We start from the raw sequence: 12,188 nt of genomic DNA, 5'->3' as shown, positions 1-12,188 counted from the left end.
TGAGGGCTACTGCATTCTGAAAGTGTCAGACTGGTTTGGACATGACCTTGAGCTTGTGTCCAATGTACACATGACAGATGTAATTTTTGTGGCTAAATGGTGTCACACATTATGCGTGCGACAATTTTGGGGGTTTTAGATGAGTCTGCATCACTGCAAACTAAGCTACACCTGGATGTAGTCTAGTTTGCAACACTGCAAATTGTAATGATACAGCTGTCAGCTCACCCCTCCCAGCCACGGGGAAAGTCTGTAGAATAAAAGGATTGAGCTCTGCTGCCTCTGCCTTCAGCAGGCGCCTGGTGAAGGCAGAAGTGGCGTGGGGTTTGATCCTTTATTTTTGGTAGAGCCTGCCTGCCTCTCCTGTAGCTGGGGGGCGAGTCACTGGCAGGTCAAGTGGCCCCTGAGCTGTAGGGAGCCCCAGTTTTTTCTTCCATGGTGCCCCCCAGGGTCTCCCAGGTGGGCTGCTAGCAGGCCAGGTGCTGTCCCCAGCTCAGAGGCAGTACCCTGCCTGATTCAACTGTTTCCTGAACCTGCCTGCTTGAAGCCTGCTGGGTGCTGCTCCCTGGATGGGCTCAGGGAACACTTGGATTGGGCAGGGTGCTGTCTCCAAGCTGGGGCAGCACTCAGCCCACTAGCAACTTGCCCAGGCACCACTGCTGCAGAGGAAAGGAGTGCAGCCCCCCACAACTCAGCCCACTGGCAGCTTGCCCTCTAGCCACAGGCAGGCTCTGACTCTGATAGAATAAAAAGGATCGGGCCCCTTGCCATGATGTGATGGAAAAATTAGAACAGTGGTTTTTAAGTATAAGCCCACCATTTCAATTTAGGGGGCATAGAATAAAACCCTGAGGACTAAACCCCCATCACATGTACAAGCACCCGTTAGGACTTCCTTCTCATGTGTGTGCTGTTCCATGAAAACTAATAGAACAGATAATGGATCATAATTACTGTACAGTGTGGATCATTTCCAGAGACTGAATATATGTTACCTTAAGGTGATAAATGGTGAGTTTACATATTTCATTCCTAATCTGAAAGTGATGTGATGTGTTTCATTAGTATTGATGTATTTCACTGACCTCCTGGAGAAGAATACATCTGGAGCTAGCTTCCCAAATGCAGATAGGACCCCGGCCACAAGGCAGATTGTAGTAGATGTGATTTATCCAGACTGCTTTGGAAAGGAACTGGAATGCTGTGCTTCTCTGATAGCAAGAAGAAAATGTACTATATTTTTGCCTTGCTTGTTTTCTTGCAGCCCAGGGCCTGATTGTGTCCCCACAATAGGAACAGGGGGGAACAGCACAGACTTTAGGAGCAGCAGGAGGTGTGGTGCTTCAGAAAGACTGATACATCACTCAGCTTCCCGACATAATCAGAATGATCCTTTGGGAATATATAGATCCATAATACTGTGTCTATGCTGCAGTGCAGGCTGGTATGTGGGCATGGCTCTATCTCCTCTATTTCTTTTGGATACACAGAGGGCACAGTTCTTGTGCTCCCCAAGAAGGGGACTGCAGAGGTAAGCCAGAGAGAGAGGAAGGAGACACTGGCTCTCTGTTGCTTTTCTACACCCCATGCAAGAGACGGGTGCTGGCCTTAAGTAAAGCAAGAAAGCCCCAAACAATGTTTTTTGAAGACAGAATGTGAGAGCATCTTCAGGGGAAGGAAATGTGTTACACGACCTTCACGTCACTGTGATGACCTGTAGTTCAGTTTAGTTTTGACCTGCAGTTGCTGCTAACTGAGGTTATGTCAGCAGACTCTGTGCAATGGTCTCATGCATTTCCCAGTGGGAACACCCATCCATGCCACAGAAATCATACTGTTACAAATTCTGTCAGGCTGCACTGAACAGTCAGGGAAAGAAAGCAGACCTTGCAAGCTAAGGGTTCCCTTCAGGTCTGGGTTTGGATTGCATCTTAAGACAAACCAATTGTCTGCACATTACACGTTCCATATGGCTTGGTCTATAATGAAGGACTTCAGGTCAAGGACTGTTGGTGGCACATTTCTCACAAACATGATTTACATGAATTAGGTAAAAGGCAGAACCAATTAAAGTTCCATTAAAAGAGGTATTTCCTGTAGTAGGTATTACTTACCTTTGCTACTCCCTGGCTGTGAGACGCTGACTACGCAGTTGTTACTGTACAGTCGTTTGGACGCACTGAGGAACAGCTCTTTCGTGACACTGACTGTGCAGTAGCATCATATCGTGCTTCCTGCCACGTGATGCTACTGCTCAGTAGTCACAGGCTGCTATGCAGTCAGCGCTTCCTGTAGATGCAGCCCCTTTGTAGGATGTCTTATATTAAGAACCGACAGTGCTGTGAATAGAAAAAAATGTATCTCCTGAAATTAGCATATATCCAGTTTCTAATGGTATCCACTATGAGGCTATGAGTAGAGATGAGCCAACCTTCTTGAAAAGAAGATGATTGTGATACTGCTATAAACCTAGAATGTATGGCTCTTATTCACCTGGGTATTTCTCTTGAGTCAGTGCATTAATGCAGAGGCTCCCAACCACTGGGCTGCAGTCCAGTACCAGGCTGCAAAGAGTTGGCTGCTAGGTCATGGCACAAACACCCTGCTCGGACCCCCATTTGTCCGCCCAGGTGAGCAGCTTCTGGTGCCGACAGTCACATGTGGGGTTAAAGCTGGGCAGTGGGGCAGCCCTGGTAGGAAGGCAGCCGACTCTGGGTGCCCTGTCTCGCTCCTGTGCCAGTCTGCAGTATGGGGACCACTGCATTAATGGGACTCTACAAAAGGCACAGATATCTGTGCTAGTTAGTTCTCATGCAATATTGGGACAAGTTGGGGTGGACTAAGGCATATATGCATGTGCCCCTAGTTTGGGAGTTGATATGCTTATGTCATTCCAGTAACTTTCTTGGTGACATAATTTATTTCCTTTAATTTAATGAAGAAAACTTGAAATAGAGCTACTAGCAAAAGATCCTGTCTAGAGGGTCTTGCCACTCCATTCAGGGTCAGCCTGATTGCCACATTTGGGGTCAGGAAGGAATATTACTACATGGTCAGATTGGTACAAACTGTGGGGGGTTTGCCTTCCTCTGTAGTGGGACACGGCCCTCTTCCTTGCATCTCTCAAGTGCATTTTAACAATCCATGCAGAAGCAGGACTCTTGCTTGTTCCCCTGCTCTATTGTGACAGGTAAGGGTGCAAGGCCTTGTGGCTGTGTGATAGGGTTGACTGTGTAAGTTTATTAATAGGTTAAGTAAGGATTTTTATGGAATGTTTCAGAGATGATCCTGCTTCAGGCAGGGGGTTGGACTAGATGATTTTCCAGAGGTCCTTTTCAACCCTGCTTTTCTATGATCTATCTAGATTTAAACAGATACATTAATATACATTTGTATATATGTGTACTATATACATGCAAATTTTATTAATGTATTGTATGAGATATATGAGTATATATATAATGCATATGAACCCTTGTGTAATTGACTAATAAAATTAAGCTTCCTGGAGTCTTTTCAGGCTGTAGTCTATAACAGGGAATCTAGAGTGGTCATTTTCCTTTACTCACATATTCTTCTAGAAAATACAGATGCAGATCACCATAAGAGGCAATGGTTTTGTGATATTTTCACTAGCAGTTTTGCAGGTAGTACTGTTCTCTCTGTGTTTCCATCCATTACCAGCCACTTAACTAGCATCCTGAGCTGAGTCAATGGTACAAAGTTGTTCTTAATTTGCCTTTTCTGTTTTTTTCAGTCTCAAAGGGAAGGAAGCAATCCAAAAGGCTTACCCTCTTACCTATAGTTCCGTGTCTGGAAACCCACTTCAAATTCCTATAGCAATGGTTTCATTTCCTGACCAGCCTAGTAATGTCAAGAACTGAAGAGCAAGTGTTTAACTCCCTTTTGTTGCAGCCAACATTGTGTTTATTTTTGGCTACATTGTGCAGGAATAATAAGTACATTTTGAAGTGACAACTCAACAGCTACTTTAAAAGATTAAAAATGAAATGGTAACTTTTGCGGTAGAAATTGAAATGATGGGAATTCCAACTGTAAGGGCCACCCATGTACCATTTTAGTGGTAACATTTTCTGCTGAAGACCTGGGCACTGCATAGGAGAGCAGTTATTCAACAAGGTCTAAAGGAAGAGACTTTGCTTTTGGGTTGTTTCTTGAGTTTAGAAACATAGTCTGATTTAACCATGTTCACTTCTGTTTCAGCCTTGGGGAAAAGATTCTCATCTTATGTAAATGGGTGCTGCTTCAAAGATTTCACCGGAGCTGTTTACACTTACAGCCATTGAAAACCTGGCCCTCTGTTCACTTCCCACCAGTATTTGGAGATTTGAGCTGTTTGCCTCTGAATGTTCTTGAAGAACAAAACTTAAACACATGCCTACGTAGTCACCAAAAATTGATTTATAGTCTGTTTATTCAGTTGTCCTACTTGAAATTTACACTGTGTTTTTTGGTTACATAAGTAATTTGATCCAATATTATGGTAGGAGTTGCCAGATGGTGTAGTGTTAAGCATAGTCTTACAAAGAGGGCTTGTCAAAATGTTTCTGCTTTTCTTTGATGAAAAATGTTTTTTTGTTATAATGGTAATGAAAAACACCCAAACCAAAGCTAATTTGGAGCAGGGGCTTCTGATATTCCATGAAACCTTCAATTAGAATTAAAAAATTTATTCTGCGGGAAAAAAATTCTCCCACCCATTCTATTCACTGGTTCTTTTTCCTAGCAACAAATACTGGTCAGTCTTAGAAGAAATGCAAGCATTTTTCTTAGTTCCATGATCCTATTTACAGGCAGGGAATGGGAATGTCATCATGAGCACATCCAGATGAGCAATTAGATGTGATTTGTGGCACCTCCAAAGCTGTCTGAGGCGCTGCGAACTGCATGCGGATCATGTGCACCCGTCTGCCACGCTGCTGATTTGCAGTGCAGTGCCAAAACCTGACACTGGGAGATCCCAGTGTTAAAAAAAGCCACACCAAAAAAAAAAAAAAAGTGTCAAAAATCCCTGCCAGAAATAGAACCTAGCCATCCACAGCCATACTTTGGCTGTCAGCCAAGCTTCATGTGGCTATATTGACACTGCTGTTACCTGGGGTCCTGGGGCCCTCGCAGGGTAAGGCTGCTGGGGCCAGCACAGGTGCTGACTCCAACCTACCCTCCCTTCCCCAGGACAATTTGGCATGCACCAGAGCATAATTTGGTGTGTGCCTGGGGCATAAAGCAGCAGCACAAATATGTGCCGCAGCAAATGCACACCCTGCACGTGTGCACTTGTCGGAACATGCTCCATGTGACCCTTGTCACTAACTAATACACTATGACATCGTTATATACATTAAGTGTAAATATTCATAACAGACTCTTTGCAAGGGGATCCAGAAGAAATTCACAATAAAATTAAGGAGTATGCAGTCTGAAGAGTTTTTTTGTGGCACCATAGCAAGCTACTTGTGTTAGCCGGTGTGGAGGAAAGGTCCTTGGCAACCTTGATGGGAATTCTTTCTGAATTTGTCATTTGAGATGCTTTTCTCAAGGTCTCTTTTCAATGTTCCCATCTATGCTTGTGTAACATAAAATGCAGCCATTCTGATTCCAGTGATCTTTTTGAGATCTTCATATTAAAAGGGCAAAAGAACCCTGTGTGAAACCCTCCTTTTGATCTTGCATCATGTCCCTTGGACTTGTTAATTGAAAGTGCCTTTTGTCAGAAAGTAAGGTTAGTTCTCTTGTTTTCTTTCCTTTGGATGTTGCACTGTTATAATATATTGTTATTTTATGTTGAGAAAAGGCATTGAAGGCTCTGGCAACCAAAACTTGTTAATTACCTATGCAATGAAGCCTCTGTGAAATATTCTATTAGCTTGCTGTTTTGCTGCTATCCTCTGGGCCTGTTTGATTGCATCATATTAGCTAGTTACCAGGAGAGACCTTTGAATATGCTGGGGAATACATATGTGATGAGGCCTTGTTGGATAGGAATTGAACCTGTGACCTCTGGATTTTAAAAAGCAAGAGCTCCTGCTATTCATGACTACAGCTGATAGGTGTTGTGCTAATAAAAGCACACCATAATAACAATATTCCAGCTAAAGACTGACTTTTATAGCATGGAGGCATTAGCAGACTCATAAACCTCTTACTGGGAAGAAGACACATGAGCAGACCCATGCTAAGTTAATGTGGGTTGCATATAGTTATAATTATTTTCAAGGAAAGCAGTTGAAGAATATCTATAAGCTATGGAAGGGAGGGAGTTGTAGAGAAAATATGTGGAGAAACTTGGCGAGGCCTAAATGATCTGGGACAGGGTTGCCAATATGTTTTAAAATTTGGCTTTCATGGAAATATCATACAATTTTGACCTCAATTTTATAATAGAAAAATTTCCACATAAGAACAAGTTAAGAAGAGTTGGATTCATCACTATTCACTTGTCTGGTGAGCCCTTCCAGATGCACATGACTCTTTCAGTGTTTAGTGATTTTTTCCTGAAGCTCCTACAAAAAAAAGTCATGTATGTGGATATTGACAAAAATTGACTAAATTTTAAATTCATACAAAAATGAGTAATTCCATTAAACTGCTTGCATACTGATCTTATTAGCATTCAGCCGGGATCCTGGTTTTCTTTGTTAAAACAATCCCAAATTCTCTGATTTAAAACCCCCAAATTCACATTTTTCCACGTTTGAAATGAAACATCATTATATACATAGGTATCAGTTGAACATAATATTTTACTGAGATATTTATAATTTTAAAGCAGTTTGGAAGTCTACTAGTGCCTCAATAATTATAATAAAATACATTCTAAATCCCTATACATTTTGGTGTTTGATTTGGGTTTTTTTTATCATGGAAAATCAGAGCTCACCAGGATGTGGATCCAGCTGCAGCTGTCCCCCCACACTGTTTTTGTGGCACTAAGCAGCCCTGATATGCTGGTGCCCTGCCCTTGCCCATGCTGTTGCCCCACACTCCCAAGCCACAGCTCCACCCACCCTCCCAGCCCTGCCAGTGCCCATTACTACTATTTCCTGCTGCCCCTGGCTATGCGAGTGCCCCTCACTCCTGACCTACAGCCCTTCACTCCCAACCTGCAGCCCCCCATCCCTGCCACCAGTGCCCCTCACTCCCAAGACACAACAGCTCCTCTCAGCCTGGCTGGAGGCAATACCCCTGACTCTTGACCCACTGTCCTCCACCCCCAGGCCTCAGTCTCACAGCGTGTGGGGAATGGGTGTGGGGGGGCAGGGTGTGTGTATGAGGGGCATAGGGTATATGGGGGGGTGCCTGACCATGTGCAACACCATAGCAAATGTGGTGGGGGTGGGGGCATGAGGGGGCACAGACCACCCCAGATTTATGCACCCACAGTGGGGCATGGACCCACACCAGGCGGGAGCTGTCTCTGCGGCCCAATGGGTAGGATCTGGTGTGGAAGGGTGGAGCAGCATGGTGAGACTCATTGCTGCCACCGGGACCCCCATGCCACCAGCAGCTTGGGAAGTAATGGACTGAGAGGGGGCACACTACCCTTACCTCCTCCTGCCACCAGCTGCTTACATGCTAGACCACAGCTCTACCCCAGAAGGGAGGTAGGGTGGAGGGCAGTGCAAGTAGCCTGAAGGGAGTAGCAGCAGTGGTGGCATTCAGACCATGGTTGCAGGGTACAGCCATGGCCTGGTGTGTGAGTGACTGCTGGAGGAAGGAGGTGAGGGCATGGGGGGCATGAAGGTGAGGGAATGGACCCCCCCATCCATTACTCCTCACAGCTAGCAGGGGGGGCCTGGCAGTGGTGGTGGTGGCAACAGAAACGAGTTGCACTGACCCAGGCCCAACCCGCTGGGCCATGGAGGCAGCTCCTGCCTGGTGCATGTCCAGCTAGGGTGCATCCCTGTGCCCCACTGTGGGTGCACAGATCTAGGGGGGCATGTGCTCCCCCCCAATGCCTCCCTGATGCATCACCTCTGGTACCTGACCCCTCCCTGAGTGCCTGCAGTGGTGGGGAGCTGGCCCCTGCCAGCCTTCCCCCAAGACAAGCCGCTTGTGCCTCTGTCCTGCTCTTCAGCTGGGCCCCACAGCTGCACATTCCTGCCCTGGCCCCAGGCCCTGGGCACCATGCACTGCCTCAACTGGGCAGTACCCTCAGTTCCAGCCCTACCCCAGACCCTTCCTCACAATGTGGGGCTCAGTACCAGCCCCCACTGCTGCCTCAGTCTGCGCTCCCACCTCCCCATGAATTGCCTATGCTGCTGTTCTCCACCACACTGCTTGGCTGCATTGTTAGCCACTTGGCACCCCCTGCATCCAGTTGACTGTTGCAGGCTGGAACCAGCTTGGAAGGGGCAACCCACGGTTCCCTGTGTTTTTTTTTTTTCTTAAAGGACAAAATATCCTTTGGAGAAAGGAGAAAAATCTGCATTTTTCCATGGCAAACACAAAACCTGGATCTCTGGAGATCAGAATCAATACCATGTAACTTAAGTGACTGATCATAACTAATCAGCACATTTGGAGCAACATTTTACAGTGTTCTGTAAGCTTCCAATTCACAAACAGTTCCTGGAAAGAACAGTTTTTAAAACTTGAAATCATTATAAACTATTCATGGAACAGTGGAAAATGATTTCTTTCAGAAAGACAGTAAGCCTTTAAATTTGGGCACCTCAGGAATGATTCAAAGCTCAGGGGAATGAGGGGGATTTTACTTTTTACATCCTGCATAAAGAGTGGGATTTTAAAAATGATGTGTATTGGCCCACCTCTGATCCCACTCCCAGAGTGAATTCTTTGTGCTACTGGAGTCGATGACAAACTTGCATTGACTTCAGTGAGAGCAGGATTTTGGTAATGAAGTGTGTGCATCCTGGATGCCACTGAATATTATTACTCCATCCCTAGCAGAAGTGCCTATGACTGCTGCACATTGTACTCTCCTATTTGCCTATTTAGAAGGATGTTCAATAACTTTGTTATCACTGATAAAAGTACTACACTCTGGAATGATACTGTTATATGTCATTGCTTGCTTGAAAGGATAGGGCCAGTTTATTCCTCATATAACTCCAAAGAAGGCAGGAGAATTACCACAAGGATGAATTTGATCCCATGACAGAAAAGAATACTCATTTCCCCTATGATGGAGTTTATCCAGCAGGAGGAGGAGGAAAACACATGATCTCAGTTACTTACTTTACAAGAACATATATCCAGTGATTAATTGTCAGCTTAACTGACATTCTCCATGGACTGAATCTCCAGTCCTTTAGGCTAAATAAAAAACATAAGAGTGTGAACACACTCTCTTCCCTCTTAAATATCTGCTGTTGCTATTCTGGCATCCCCACAGTTTCTTTAGCTGTATTCTTTCTGTTTTCAATTTGGATTTTTCTCCATAAAGATGGAGCAATAACCTGATTTCTAATAATATAAACTGTACAAAATTAAGTTTTTAAGATGTACTATGGATACAGATTTCCTGGGTTGCTTTCTCAAATAGATGGAAAAGGGAAATGAAAGGAGGAAACATATTTATATGAAATGAGATTTGCTCATATGTGAAAAATAGGTAACAAGAAAGTCCAGGCCAGAAAAGTTTAGCTTTAGACCTTCTGATTTAGTTAGGGGGAGACTTTTAGTTTGCTGACCTGACAGAGCTGGTTTCAAAGCTTCTGGCTTAAATGTGGGCTTTGGTGTGTAGGCTCCAGTTTCTTGCTACCAAATCTTCTCTGAAAGGTTGTGTCTGATACAAATTTCCAGTCTCAAAACTTGAAATCCCAGTATTCTGCTTTCCTTTTGTTTCCATCTATAAACTCACAGAACCTGCTGGTATCTGCATGCCCCTCTGTACAAGGGAAAATACATTTGTGATGCAGGTTTCCTTGATTCTCTGAAGGTTTTCATAGAGTGAGTCTGTCACTACAGGGAATTGTACTTTTCAACTTTCATATTCTCCACTGTATGTACAGCTTCCTTCTGATCTGGATTGTTTTATTAATTAAGATTTTTATGTAGAGTATCACAGTCTGGCAGATGTACTAGTTTACAAAGACATGCTCTCAAAATAGAAGTAGTCTAGTTCTAGAACAGAGGAATATAGAATAGAGATCTTTAAATGAGCATGGACAGTAGAAAACAACAGGGCAGAGCGAGTCTGGTGGAACAATAGCAAATTGTATAGTAAATTATTTACTTCAATATTACTGGAGTGCAAATGAAAATGCAGTTCAGGCACTTTTTTGGCACCGCGGTAGAGCATTGTTTAAATTCTGTTAAACTAGATGCTGACCTAATTCAACAGGTTGAATATTTTGCTGGATGACAAGGAAGTGTAAAATCTATGGAATCATTTTGTTTGGGAGACACCTTATATTGTATTTTCAGTACATTGAGAGTGAAAAATATTGAACAAACATAGATTATTTAGGGGCAGAACCGCTAAGGATTTTATTAAACAAAACAGCAAGAACCTTTGTCATTCCAAGCTGGAAATGATGCCTCACTGAGCCAGTAAAACAGACATCAAAGGTATACATATGGGTTACATTTTGTTATTCTTTCAACATCGTTATAAAGAACTGTTACTAATTTTAAACTGCATTGGTAAAAACTTGACCTTTCTTTCTTTCTTAGTTCTGAAGACCATATCCTCAGCTGGTGCAAATCATTGAACAATGAAGTTATGCTGGTTTACATCAGCTGAGGAGCCGGTCATGAGGACATCTTTTCTCCTTCAAATAACTACCACAAAAATTACGTGGGAGAGGGAGGTTGAAGGGGTGGTGTCATCTGGATATGTGAATATTTTGGCTGTCATACAACCAGGGAATTAGCTCATGATACAAAGATAGAAATGTGAGGATTATAGTAGGAACTCTTGAATAATCCTATAAACAGTAGAGGAAATTCTGGCTAGAAATTGTGCATTGAAACCATGTTGGAATGACAACTGGCAGGAAAAGACTTTGGGACTAGACCTTATGAGTCAGTTCCTAAGATGGTATAAATGAATACAACTCCATTAATTTCAGAGACCGGGACTTGAATTTGATGGAATCATGATGATCTGTCGTGGGTGAGGATCTGGTCCCAGCAGTATTTTGTGCCCAAAAGCTTTCACACACACCAGTGTAAATCTGGGGTTATTCCACTGACTTCAGTGACATTAGTTTAGATTTCAATGAGAATAAGATTTAGCCCTTTGTGTGTGGAGAGTGAAGACAAATGATTCATACAATATGAAAAGCACATCCATAGATCAAGAGGTTTTTAGGCAGATGTTGCAGATATAGACTGTATGACAGTCTGGGATTTTTCCTTTCACCTTCTTGTTGGGGAAAGGTATTCACTCTGTGCAAAGTAGAATCAAAATTGGATCATGTGTGTTTGCATGGGTGCAACAATATAGAGACAAATTTTTCTCTGCTCATTTTAGCAGAGAATAATAGGTTATTTTAGTGTAGCTGAGAGGAGGATTGAACCTGCTGTGGAAAGTCATTGCTCAGGAAATAGGGACAAAGTAACAATGTGGTCCTGCAATAAGTTCATTTATGAAAATAAATTTATGAATACGTGTCATAAAATTTGCTTCCTATTTTTTTTTTTAATCAATAGAGTGTCATGCATAACTTAGTGCTTGCTATGAGTTACTGTCTCAGGGCCTGATCCAAAGGCCATGGAATCATCAGTTCATCTTCAACTCGGCTGCAGTGTGCTTTGGTCAGGACCCAGGACCTCAGCCTGTAAAATACTTCAAAGTGGATGACCAAAGTGGATCCCCTATGGCCCCTTCTCTTTATTCACAACCAGGTGCTGTATTTGTTGTAACAAAGCAGTGCTTTCAACTAAGACAACCCTGAGAGAAATGTAATAATGATCATCCGCATATTTCTAGCCAAGTGCTTCAAACTTTGTCCATTATTAACAATGCTCTAATATTATCATTTGTGAGATCAGTATAATGTGAAGTGGTTTTTAGTCCGTGATGAGTTGCTTAGGGGCCTTTAGAATTACACAGTTCCTCCCTTTTAGTGGCACATTTTAGCCTTATAACCATATACAATAATGATATTTTAAGATAATATGTTGAGTTTTAATAAACTGTTTTCAACACCATGCTTTAAAAAGCATTATAAACCCAAGGGTCCAAGACTGATTTA

Source organism: Alligator sinensis, unplaced genomic scaffold, assembly GCF_000455745.1.
Source record: "Alligator sinensis unplaced genomic scaffold, ASM45574v1 scaffold939_1, whole genome shotgun sequence".
In the NCBI taxonomy this organism is placed as follows: Eukaryota; Metazoa; Chordata; order Crocodylia; family Alligatoridae; genus Alligator; species Alligator sinensis.
This window is presented reverse-complemented; position numbering follows the sequence as displayed.